Below are 12,651 nucleotides of genomic sequence, written 5' to 3'. Positions count from 1 at the left end.
GGTACATCTTCTGCAGATTATTGCCTATTAACCATCAGTTTGGGATAATGATACTTTTAAGAAATCGTTGAGAGGAAGAAGAGAAAATATTCACACGTAAATTCGATAAATCTATAAAGGATTATTATTATTACTATTGTACTGAAAACGTATTAACCTTAATGAGTGGCAGACCCACCATTGGGTCTTGGCTTGGAATGCCTTGTTTTGTAAATTCATGAGGAGAGTTAAGGGAATGTCACAATAGTAAGTTTAGTTGACTGAGGGGACTGAGCTGGAATGAAGAAATTGAATCCTATATTCCTATGATCCCCCAGCAGAGGGTTGTTAGAGTTAGGGTAGTATGGTTTGGTTGCGGTTGGACTTTTGATTATCTTTAAGGTCTTTTCCAACCAGAGCAATTCTATGATTCTGTAAGAGATAACTTGCAGAAATCTGTTGGAATGCAGATGTCTCATGTACAGGGTGTCATGTTTTTGCAAGGGAGCTCTCACTGCTGTTGGAACAGCATGTCAAAGATATCAACAAATGAAGGTGTTAGTTCCACTATATGGACTTATTTGACTCAATAATTTATTTTAAAAGAATGTGAAGAATATTGGTAGGATATTTGCTGTGAGATGTTAAGAAATCAGGGTAACCTCCTGACTCAATGCTTTTGTAGTAAGGCCAAGTTGCAACAAGCAGGAAGAATTTGTTTGACAAACATCTCAGCACTGTTCCCATTAATGACACAGGTTACTTCCTGCAGCTTATTGCACAACACAGAAGCTCTTCCAAAACTGCTTGCGGTAAACTAAGAAGGAAATACTCCAAACAGCAGGTGGAACAAAGTGTAAGTCATACTGTACTTAAGACTTGATTTTTAATGTTACTTATGGGTCAATAAAGACAACAGCCTGCTGATACAGACGATAAAAAATACGGTGTGGAATCATATAGAACATTTTGTAGAGCTTGGCACAAAAACATAGGCCTGCCTGACATACATCTCATCTTTGTGTTAGTTGAAATCATGGCTTTGATGGAAAGAAATTGAATCCCAATGCCCAAAGAGGGCACATAGTAAAAATGGTGCTGAACAAGCATGGCACATGAGAGAGAAGAAAGTAATCAGAGGAACGCATATTTGTTTACTCTTTTAAACAATGAGCGGCCAATTTCAATGTCTCGTTTTCCTGAATACAGAGGAGCTTGTATCTTCTTTAGGGAGAAGCTACTTGTAGAAGGTCAGCTTAAAGAGGCACCACTACTGGCAGCTCCATTTAGAACATTAGATATTATTCCTTCTTTGTGTTGTCTCATATCCATCATTTTTGTTAGCCTTCTTGATCTTAAGAATATAAAAAGACGCTGTGAAAGTTGCTGTAATACTTAGAAGTGCTGCAAATCAAGGTAGGAAGGTGATGGGATGTCAAGTTGACCCAGCAGCCATGAAAACAACATACTGAGATGCATTTTGAGGAAAAATGGAGATCACTGAATGTTGAGAAGGCTTGTGGAAATGCAAAACAGCAAGGCGGGTTCAACCATCTCCAACTGCATCTGTTGCATCTTTGAGCTGATGCATCGTCTTCTGTTGCATGACCTGTGGTCCAACCTTTTACCCATTGCACCTAAATGTAAATACTGAGGCACTAAAGTTGGCCATTCTTCAGAGTCTCACAGAAGCAGCAGCACACAACGGTGATGCATTTTGGAAATGGCAAGGACATAAACGAAACTGTACAAATATTTTGCAGGCTGGAACCAGAACGTGAATCACAAGCTATAATATTTTGGCATAAATCCCCCAAACTGATCTATAAAATGCAACTTTGAACATGCTGCTTGGGAGAGGGCTATGGATTAGTTTGTACAGGGAGACAGAAATGCCTGTATCTTCTTTTGAATCTGGCCAGTTTCAATAAAATTGATAATCTTATTTGACTTTTTAAGACTTTTCAATCTCATTTGACTTTGCTTGGTTTACCTGGCCCTCCCACATTGCCTCCTACCCAGCGTTAACTATGAAGTCATGGAGGAAAAGCAAAGAAGATGTTCAAACCACATGAATTAATTATCTTAGAAATCTACTTTGGGATTCCACTGCCTATAAAGACAGTGCACGAAAAATGGCCATTATCTCCAACCCAGAACTCTGCAAACACAGAAAATTAGGTTTAAAGCAAGCAATTAGAAGCCAACTGAAAGTGAAGCAATGTAAGATTATATACAAATGCTGGAAAATTCAATCAACTTCTGACTTAATTGAAATGAAATGTTTGAAATTTCAGTGTTTTGGTGTGTGACATAGTATGGCATAGTCTGTCCATTAGGCAGAATATTAGCTGAGAGTTTCTCCTACAAAATGGATGTCGTGTTGGGGTTCAAGTGAGTTCCTTTTTCTGCCTTTCAAGAATACAGGCATGTGTTACAAATGATGTGATGGAAGTTGTGTGATTGAGCTATCGCATTTCCTTTCACATCCATATTCTTACACATGCTTCACTTGTTAGATTTCTGTGGCTGTGCGTAGGTTTGGCAATGGGTCAGATCTATTGGATTACATACTGTGCATGAAACTGCTGCACTGTAGCCTAAGAATACACATATTGAGGTTTGTCTCATTCTCTTTGGGAGAGTACCTGAATTATGCCCTCATTGCTCAATTCAGAAGGGACAGTGAAAAGGAAAGCAAGATGTCAGTGTAAGAATCTATCAAGAAAAAAAGTATAATTAAGACAACAGAGTCAAAAGAGAAGCTCTTAGTCTGAACAGTCTTTTATTGTTTCTGTTTGGAAGATACGAGGCTGGTTTTATCAGATCAGAGAGCTGCAGACCAAACGGATCTTCAAAAGTTAAAAATGTTTCAGGGAGAGCTTCTCTTTCAGAAGAGTTTTAAAACATTGGTCCTGTCAGAATAGTATTAAAGCCTGATGCTTAGAAGCATTTTGCTTTAAACAGGTCATGTTTTGCTTTAGTAGCCTCAGAAACAGCTCCATGTCTTTTGGAGACTGAAAACATGATGGAAAAAATAAAGCAAAGGAAATAATAAAAACCTTCACCAAAACAAGTACATAGCTGATATTCTCCATCCCAAACAAGAAAGCTTGGAGAAGCTGGGACAACCATGTAGGAAAGTCAACATCTCCCCACTAAGGAGATGGGGATCTTCAACACAAAAGTCATTTTGTACCAAAGATGGATGAATGATGGGGGAGAGCTAAGGTAAATAGAGTCAGCATGGACCAGTGAGCAGTAGAAGGAAACAGCGTCAAGGCTGAAGTACAGGATGGGATTATTTCAGCTGTAAGTTACAAAGGGGGATAAAAAACCTTTTGGGTTAGTCAGTCACAGGATGATCAGCAGCTTCTTATGGTAGTTAAATCTGGAGAAAGGCAAATGAAGCCTAAGGGATGTTCCAGGTAGTGTAATTCCGGGAGTGATCTGGAGCCAGGTAGAGATACTTGCAATGCAGCCATTCATTTGTGGCACAATGTCTTAACTGTGATATTCAAAAGTAGCAATAGCAAAAGGCATCCCGAAGACCTGTGTGAGACTGTGTGCAATCAAACACTTTGTGTTTGTGATAAGGGCATTAAGGCCACAATGGACCACTCTCATTCTAACCCATCAGAAAGGATGAGTAACCCAGAGCAGGATTTGGAGTGCAGATTAAACCATGTCAGTGGTATTTATTCATGATTTTTCAGGCTTAAGAGTAACGGAAGTCACTCTATAGTAAATACCTGGGTTCACTGTCAACAGGAAGATACCTTTGATAGACACTTTAGAATACGTATCTATCTTTACATGTCTCAAATCTCAAAGCTCAATCTCATTTATGGTCAGCATTCTAGAAAACACCACAGTAAAAGACCAGCATGTCTTCCATGCAGAGGACAGGGAGCGAAAATCCATCAGGGCTGTATCTGTTTGGGAAACCAAAAAGGCTGTGATAGTCATTTCTTCTCCTCTCTCAGGTAATATTCAGATTTGGATCTCTCCAGAGGCTGTTTTCCATCACCATCATTACTACAACCTGCTGAGGTGCTAAGAGCAGGCCAGAGGGCAACAAGCAATAGAATTTAGACCAGTGTCCAAGATCTGAGTGGTGCAGAGAAGTAAATTCATCATAGCTAATACTGGCTTTTCATGCCACTCTCTCTTCAGCCATCATCAAGCACTATTCTGTCAAATGAAGTTTATTCCAGCTGTTCACCCACTGTACGTAATCATCTCAGTTAACTAAGCCATTCACTAGCACAAAAACACCATCCAAGCTGTCAAACTTCAAACAACTCGAATGAATGAGTGTGGATTGTGGGATTCAAGGCTCGGGTGACAGCTGTGACACATTCCCAGCCTTAGTCATGATGAACTTAAGCATCTGCGGTATTTCTGATGCTCTCTCATCTCCTCTGCATCTTAAGTTGGAGCACAAAACTGGAAGAAATCCAAAGATCCAGCTCTCTAAAACACAGGAAATGAGTAACTTTACTAACTTTAACTTGGTCTTTTACATAATGCACTTGGGCTGGCTTCTTTATATAATTTGTTTCTAGGCCAACTCTAAGAGAAAGTCTTGCTTTGTGCCCAGCATCTTAGAGCATATAATGTGCTCACACTTAGCTTTTGGCACTCGAGTGGTATCTCGTTAAGAATTTATATACGTATACAAACACCATCATTACAATAGCTTTTTAAAAGGAAATATATATATATATATATTTACACAACGGCATGGATGTTATTTTAATTTGTTAATAGTAATTTAAAGAAATCCTTTGTAAACATAAGCCAAAAAAAGTAAGAGCAGAAATATCAGCGTTATAATTTAATAAAGCCTTACCATTCTAGGAAAAGGCATTTACAGTTAAGGATATCTAAGCTATTTTAAAACTGCCTTTCCAAATAAATATAATCTCTTTCAGTTGTGGAGAAGTATCTGCTACTACAGCAACTTTAAGTCCAGCCCACATACCACTGTGCTGTGAGAGGTGCACGTATACATTTTGTTTTCATTATTTGGACTGCTGCAAGTATATTTACAGCCCATAGTTAAGGAGGAAGAAGCTAGTTAAATCCATTTAGCAACTGACAGTTGGATCGTGCTAGCTTAGGACAGAGGGTGGATGCACCATAACAAAAAAGCATTAAGCTATTGATTTATGGCAAAATCTGGCTTTCAGGTCACCTAATTTTAAGCATATCATGTGCTCCAAGCTGGCCAAAATGTATTTTGCAGGGTGCCAAGCTTAAGCAAAAAGAGGTCTGGTCAGCATCCATCTGCATCTTCTTGCAACACACAGTGTAGCTATTCACAAGAAGGGTATATGAGATCAGGCTTGGAGCACTGCAGAGCTTCTGGCTGGCTCAGAAAACAGGCAGCACGAGCTTCTATCAGCCTGCAGAAAATCATGTCACCATCCTGAATGTTCCCCCATCTTGATGCATCCCCACCTGCTCACAAAAAGACACACAGGCAAAATCTCTCCTAGAAACTGGATGTGCTTTGAAGATGGAAAGTGTCAACATGCCGAGGAAGCATCTGAGATCTGACATGATCAATGAATTAAAAACAAAAACAGCCCCTCCGAAAAACAAGAGCTGCAAATAGGTAAGGTGTAGCCTTATGAATTCTCCCTGCAATGGACAGACTGCTGCTGCTGCCAGTTGGATAAACAGAAAATGGAGGAGAGGAAGTTGATGGGGGGGGTTACAGATACAGGTTTGGGCTGTTCAGAAAACAGAGCAAAAATGGGAGCAAAAGAAGCATTGTGCTTCAGAGGGGTATCTCTGTGATACCATGGGACCGCCTGACTGATAGAGCGTGTACGGCTCTGAGCTGTGGGAGCCCCTCCATGGGGATTCATCTGACCCGCGTTGGGATGAGATGTTGCACCTTCCCCACTGATAATACAGGGATGTGGGATTAGCCTGTATGGGCCCATCTAATTTCAGAAGCTTAAGTGAGAGTAGATAGGACTGTTTACATGGGTGGATAGTGATAGGACAAGGGGGAATGGTTTTAAACTGAGACAGGGGAGGTTTAGGTTGGATCTTAGGAGGAAGTTTTACACCCAGAGGGTGGTGATGCACTGGAACAGGTTGCCCAAGGAGGCTGTGGATGCCCCATCCCTGCAGGCATCCAAGGCCAGGCTGGATGTGGCTCTGGGCAGCCTGGGCTGCTGGTTGGTGACCCTGCACACAGCAGGGGGTTGGAATGGGATGAGCACCGTGGGCCTTTTAAACCCAGGCTAATCTGTGATTCTATGGTTCTGTGATGAATGGTAGCATAGACTGCCCAAAAGTTGTGAGTGAAATGAATGACAGCTCAGTGAGGGATCCCTTAGGGCCATGATTTCACATGGAGAGTGGGGCAATTTACACCTCATGATATGCCTACTCCCGGAAAAGAAGCAACTCAATATTGCCACATTTCTATTCAAAGAGACATTGTCCTTGAGAATTCCCAGCAAATCAAATACGACAATATCCTGCCCTCGGAGGGCAAAGAAAGCAGCAAAACGACTCATCCTGTAGAAGCAAAGAATAAAAACCTGGGCTATTAACCCACCATGCAGATTAAAAGGACTTTTCCTGCCTTAACCCACAGCTCTACTTAGCAGGCCCAACAAATCACAGATAACAGCCTATAATTATACTTTCATTTGCAGCTCGTAAGCAATTGTGACCGAACATTCTCTCATCACAATGGCTTTTTATGGACTACCTCAACAGCAGACAAACCAACCTTCAAAGAGATGCGTGCTATATGTTCTCTATGCAGCTCTTAGACCTCAAAATCCCCAATACGTTTATAAACAGAAATATTACAATCACTGTTCCTAGCATCATTATTAGGAAGAAGAAGAGTTAAACCATACAACCACTTCTCCCCCTTCAGTTTGAAGTGCTGGCTTTAGGGCGACTTATGAGTTACAATAATGCAAAGCAGAACTGCTGATTTAATTAAATATATATATATATATTAAAAAAGCACATTGATTTTAAGTGAAATTGCCCACGCTTCTAAAAAACATTATTAAAAAATCTGCCAAATGAATAGATCAGAGCAATTGGAGATCACAGCCCTAAAACACACCCTGATATCTTAACCCACCCAAGAGTGACAACTGAATGAGCAGCAATGAGATTGTTGGGATGATCCCAGGCCAGATAAACTCTGATGTTAAATGCAAATCAGTTTGTTTCGTGGTACATTTATGGCAGGAGAACTTGGATTCAATGCCAGCACAGAATCAGACCACCAAACAGCATTCCCTGCAAATGCATCTGTATGTTTATGCAGCATCCTTTCCAAAAGAGTGTTTCCCAGCACAACAGCCATGTTAGCTTTACATTCTACACTGTTTGCACTTCTCCTTCAAGAAATGGAATGATTTAGTGCCTCCTAAATACTGCCCTGAAATTACTAATCCAGTTACTCTATAGATCAGCCCATCATCTGAATACAGTCATAGAATCATAGACTGGCCTGGGTTGCAAAGGACCACAGTGCTCATCCTGTTCTAACCCCCTGCTGTGTGCAGGGTCGCCAACCAGCAGCCCAGGCTGCCCAGAGCCACATCCAGCCTGGCTTTGAATACCAACAAACTGAAGTGAATTAAGTGAACAAGATTCAGAGAATCTGTCTTGCTTTACAAGAGCTCTTAGCTTGTTTTGTGCAGATAAAACTTAAAGCCAAAGAAGCTGGATGGACAAACTGCAAAAGCAAAAGGTGGTCAGAGAATAAAATGCATGCAAAGCGAAGCGTGTGTTTGTGCAACCAGCAGAGGATTCTGAAAAAGGCTTGCCTTCCTTCCCTTGTATTTGTGCCCACTCAACTACAGTCCAATCTGTTCCAACAGCCACCTCAATTCTAGCACTTGTTAGTGATCCTAAACAACCAAATAACTTTCTGTATCCAAAGCACTTGCAGGAGGACAAGAGAATTGTAAACGTATCCCATCAGGGGATACTGTGTATATAGGATAGCGGCGCCCTGAATGAAGGTTAAGCAATCCTTGCCCAATTATCATCAGTAAAAATGACTGCAGTCGTGGATAGGATGGCTGAAAGACTTTCTCACAGGTGCATTTACGCCCGTTTTGGTAGATCTGTTGCACTTCTGCATTGGTATGGAAAGATTCTATTGAGTTCAGTGTGCACTGAGTCTGCTGCCTTCACACATGATGCAGGATGCTCAGATGTGCAAGGAGAACCGGGAACGGATATAAAGGAACACAAACCAATGCAAAAACATTCTCTGTTGTTGTAAAGGCTGATGCTGTGGCCTCTGTGCCAAGTGCTGGGGTGAAGTAAACCCTTTACCTCCACTGACTGCTATACCCTGCCATCAGTTTATCTCTCCTGAGAATAACAGAAGAAGAAAAAAAGGGAGTAAATGGGATATTTCTGCAGATCTTTCAGCCATATATGATAGACAGTGTGATCATGTCCTGAGTTTACTTCTTTCTCTGTGTTTCTTAACTGAAATATTCTGGCTTCATCAGAAGATAAACTGAGCTAATTTAGGAATTAGACTGTTTGTACTAAGTGTGCTCAGAAGGAAGGAAAGAAAAACAAAATCTGCTATATTCAAATGAATCAGCCTGGGGACATGGGGCTCAACTGATCAAAGGCGTAGGCACATATGGAACTCAACTCCAGAAAAAATATCTCCAGGACGCCGGCTCACTCAGCCAAATTAAGAGAGATGCAATGAACAAAGGTCTGAACTTGACCATCTCAGAGACCTCTGAGCTTCTGTCCCTGGTAGCATCCTACAACGAAGCATCTGCTTTCGTGTTTATGAGCTTCTCATACACTCTGACAACAGCACCGCCATGAATACAGCAGACGTCAGAAATCTACAGGGAGATTTAAGGTTACTTGCAGGAACCCCAATGGAAGGCTGGAGCCGAGGAGCAAGCACAAAACCGGTCCCTGTCTGAAGACAAATACATTGGTGTAACTGGCTTTCTGAGAAGCCCCCCACAACCTTTGAGCTTGCTCAGTGCCAATGGTTATCCTTTCAGTCGCTGCACACGTGCCTTAGGTTGGAGCAAACAAAACAACACAAACCCTTCTCTCCGTAATGGCCAAGATAGATTTGCCACTACAACAACAGAACAATCACAGCTGTCCTGGCTGAACAACAGAGCAGCAACCACTGTTCTCAGCACACTGTGACAGGAAAACAACGACATAAAACCATCAGCCAGAGCTACAACCACGATACAGACATCAACTTTAATCCAACTGCTGCTACTGCACTGAATAGCATTCCTTAATTACCCATCAAATTGGAGCAGCGTTGCTTTACTCGTCCTTTAGGACAACTTAATTCAAGGCAGCTCCGGCGTGTTTCATATCAACCAAGGATGCTTGTATAATGCACGTGGATAATTCTTTATCCATTGCTATACCAACACCACTTTAAGGAGTTTGCCTTCCTGCTATCATTGGCAGTAACCTTAAACAATCATACATTCACTCTGATTAGCCACAGATCTCCCCACCTTACCCGACTGGTACTGCATAGGCAGAATACAGCACCGAGATGGCTGTGGACCCAAATAACATCAGATGAAAATCTATTTGTTGTTTGTTGACAACAACAGATTAAAACAAAAGCAAAAAAACAAATAGACAAAAAACCCGTCTTCAATTACATTGCCTATTGCAGCATCGGTCCAACACATGCACTGTAATTAGCAAACACAAGACGGATGGCACTCCACGATGCCCTAGGAAAGAAGCAGGTCATTTTGCCACCTTCCTCGTTTCGGTGCCTATTTTTTTTTTATTGCTATCATAATTACCTACAGAGCTATTCCGACGGATGCTTCACGTTAAGGGCCGGGTCCTGTTTACCAGCAGATCAGATGCAGAGGAAAGCTACTGACTTCCAGGGAGTTCTTCCCAATGTACTTCTATGTCAGCGGGATGGATCATCTCGCCACAAACACCACTTCGTCTCCAAACACATCCGCTCCTCTCTTTTTTCACGCATTTTCCATGCCTGACCACAGCTCTGCATTATCCTCCTCTCCCTGGCAGTAAACTCTCCAGATTCCAGCACATACCTGAACTGCTCGCATGCAAGAAGTCTGCCTACCCCTCTTCCCTTAAGATGCGCTGTGCATAAAATTGGTGTTAGAGCCAGCTGTTCCAATGCTGATAAGGAGAAATGCCCAGAGGCGTGCAAGCAGAGGTCAAAGGTACATTAACAGCAATTTTCACTACGACCCCGCAGTAAAAACAAGAGAAGTCCTGGTGAACCGGCTGAAGGGTGAATCGGAGTTTGTGTGGCAGGTGAAGGTGCAGAACTGCAAAGGTAGCCTAGAGCCTGAAAATGCCAACAGCAGCAGCGGGTCTGTTAGCAATCAGGTTTTATTTACCAGCCATATTGTGTTAAAATCAGACGTGATCCCCATACCAAGCACGTTAACCTGTCACCGCTTGCAAAGGGAGATTTATTCGTTCCTAAAGAAACCCATCTATCTCGCGGCCGCATTCTCGGAGCCTGGCTGGAGGCAAGAGAGCTTGCGTGCCGTTCCCCCCCGAAAAGAATCACTCCCAGGACATGGGGAATATCGGGGAGAAGCCGATAAATCACTGTCACTCCGAAACGAGCCGGCTGCAAGAAGCGGCTCTCGGGCATCCCCGAGCAGAGCGGCTCCCCAGCCCTGGAGAGGCCGGAGGAAGGCACTTACCATTGCAGCAGGGATCCGTCCCGGTGCTGGAGATGCTGCATCCCGCCGTGTCGTACCGGGGCGGGGCCGGAGCCGGGGGGACGCGGAGCTGCTCCAGGGGAACGGAGCGGCCGGAGCCGGGCTGCCCCCGCCGGGCTCGCACCGGCCGGAGGAGGAGAGGAGAGGATGGGAGGTGGGGGGGAGGGGTCGGAGCCTCCGGAGGGAATCACAATTCCTCCTCCCTCGCCTACCGGTCATGTCCAGGCTGCTTTGCTCAGGGGATGGGCCAGGTCCCGGCCGTGAAGGAATTTGCCATCGCTAAATCCAAATAATAATAATATAAAATGCAAGAACGCAAGCCGGAGATTTGCGAAGTTTTTTTGTTTTTAGGGGGGGGAGGGGAGGGGATGGGGGGGAGGAGAAGAGTCTTTTTTTTTTTCTTTTTTTTTTTTTTCTTTTTTCTTATTTCTTTCTTTTTTTCTTTTAAGGGGGTGTTATTCTCGCTCGGGAAGCGGGGGAGGAAAAGGGGATTCGGGCCGGATGCGGTGTGTGCCTGCGGGTCGGGGCTGTGCTTTGCTCCCTCCGTACCGCTGTGTGTGTGTGTGTGTCTGTCTGTCTGTCTGTGTGTATGTCTGTGTGTGAGTGCGGTTCTCGTACCCAGACAATGCTCCGCAAAGCGAGCGGCTCCTGCAGAGAAACGCAAACACCTCCCCCGAGTGCCTGAGGAAAGGAAAGGAAAAACGGGACGGGGAACCAATCGCCGCTTCTTCATTAATATGGAGGAGAACGAAGGCACCAATGAGGAGCAGATGGAGGCAGGGGTTATTCAAATCGAGTTTCTTAAATCAAGCACTTTCTCCACCACCCCCGTTTGTTTTGTTTTGTATTTTTTGTTTTGTTGCTTTATTTTTTTCCCCTCCTTCTACCTCTCTCGGTTCCTCCTTCTCTCTGTCCCCTCAGCACCATCTGTGCTGCTTCGCCGCTTTAGTTCGTTTTAATTAGCGGGGCTGGCTCGGCAGAGCGGGGGTGATGGGGTGGATGCGGGGAGGAAGGAATTGGCCCTGGATGGGAGGAGATGTGAGTTGAGGGCAAGGTGAGGGGAGGGGGCTTCTCCCCAAACTGCAGAGAGTCGACAGCAAGGTGACAAAAGGGACCTGAGGGGAAGAGAAGCAGGACGTTCAACAAGAGCAAGTGTTGGATGGATGGATGGACGTACGGAATGAGAGAGGTGAGGCCGAATGGCAGCCAAAGACAAGGGGCACTTGGGGGCTGCATAGTGGATGTGAGCCCACAGTGTGGCCTGGAGACAAAAGGGTCCCTGGGGTGCAACTGCCTCATGGCCCTACAGCCCTTCATGATCCTACAGCCCCCCTTGGCCCTACAGCTCCTCACGGCCATGCAGCTCATGGTAGCCCTACATCCCTTCATGATCCTACAGCCCTTCACAGTCCTACAACCCTTTATGGCCCTGCAGCTCCTCACTGCTCTACAGCCCCTCGTGGCCTTTCAGCTCATGGCAGCCCCCCAACCCACACAGCCTGCAGCCCCTCACAAAGAGTAAAAGGACAGCACTGAGCTCTGCTCCTTGATAACAGTAACAGCACCCACATCCAGGACAGGCAATGTGAGCTGATGGAAAGGATGTCCTCCTCTCCTTTCTAAATGGGAAAGATAAGGGTTTGAAGGACAGACTATTCAGTGGATAGGGAATCGGTTCAATAGTCACAGCCAGAGGGTTGTTGTCAACAGCCCTATGTCCAGGTGGAGGCCAGTGACAAGTGGTGTCCCTCAGGGGTCCATCTTGGGTATCCTGTTCCTGCTCCCTTCCACAGAGAGCAGCATTCAAGGGTAAAGCCTCTCCAGCTCTGGGAAATGATCAATAACTGAATCTGAACAGCCATAGCAGGAGTAGAGAAGCCCTTTGGCAGGTTATCCCATGAAAACACTTTGTCCCACACTGCTTTTG

General features: G+C 44.2%; 1 protein-coding gene across 13 annotated transcripts in view; it reads right to left on the bottom strand.

The window, feature by feature from the left end:
- Positions 1–11,360, bottom strand: part of LOC107308667 (pituitary adenylate cyclase-activating polypeptide type I receptor) — a 119,962-nt gene extending 108,602 nt beyond the window's left edge. For 6 of the 13 annotated variants that reach the window (XM_015852696.2, XM_015852697.2, XM_015852699.2 and 3 more), the window contains exon 1: positions 10,707–11,091. The gene's annotated coding sequence lies outside the window, so the exon portion shown is untranslated. Of the gene's footprint in view, positions 1–9,812; positions 10,400–10,706; positions 11,093–11,342 lie in introns of those variants that run through there. The other 7 variants (XM_015852691.2, XM_015852695.2, XM_015852701.2 and 4 more) reach the window with 5 other exon arrangements.
- Positions 11,361–12,651: the final 1,291 nt, after the last annotated feature.

This window comes from Coturnix japonica, chromosome 2 (assembly GCF_001577835.2).
Source record: "Coturnix japonica isolate 7356 chromosome 2, Coturnix japonica 2.1, whole genome shotgun sequence".
Classification (NCBI taxonomy): Eukaryota; Metazoa; Chordata; class Aves; order Galliformes; family Phasianidae; genus Coturnix; species Coturnix japonica.
This window is presented reverse-complemented; position numbering and strand designations above follow the sequence as displayed.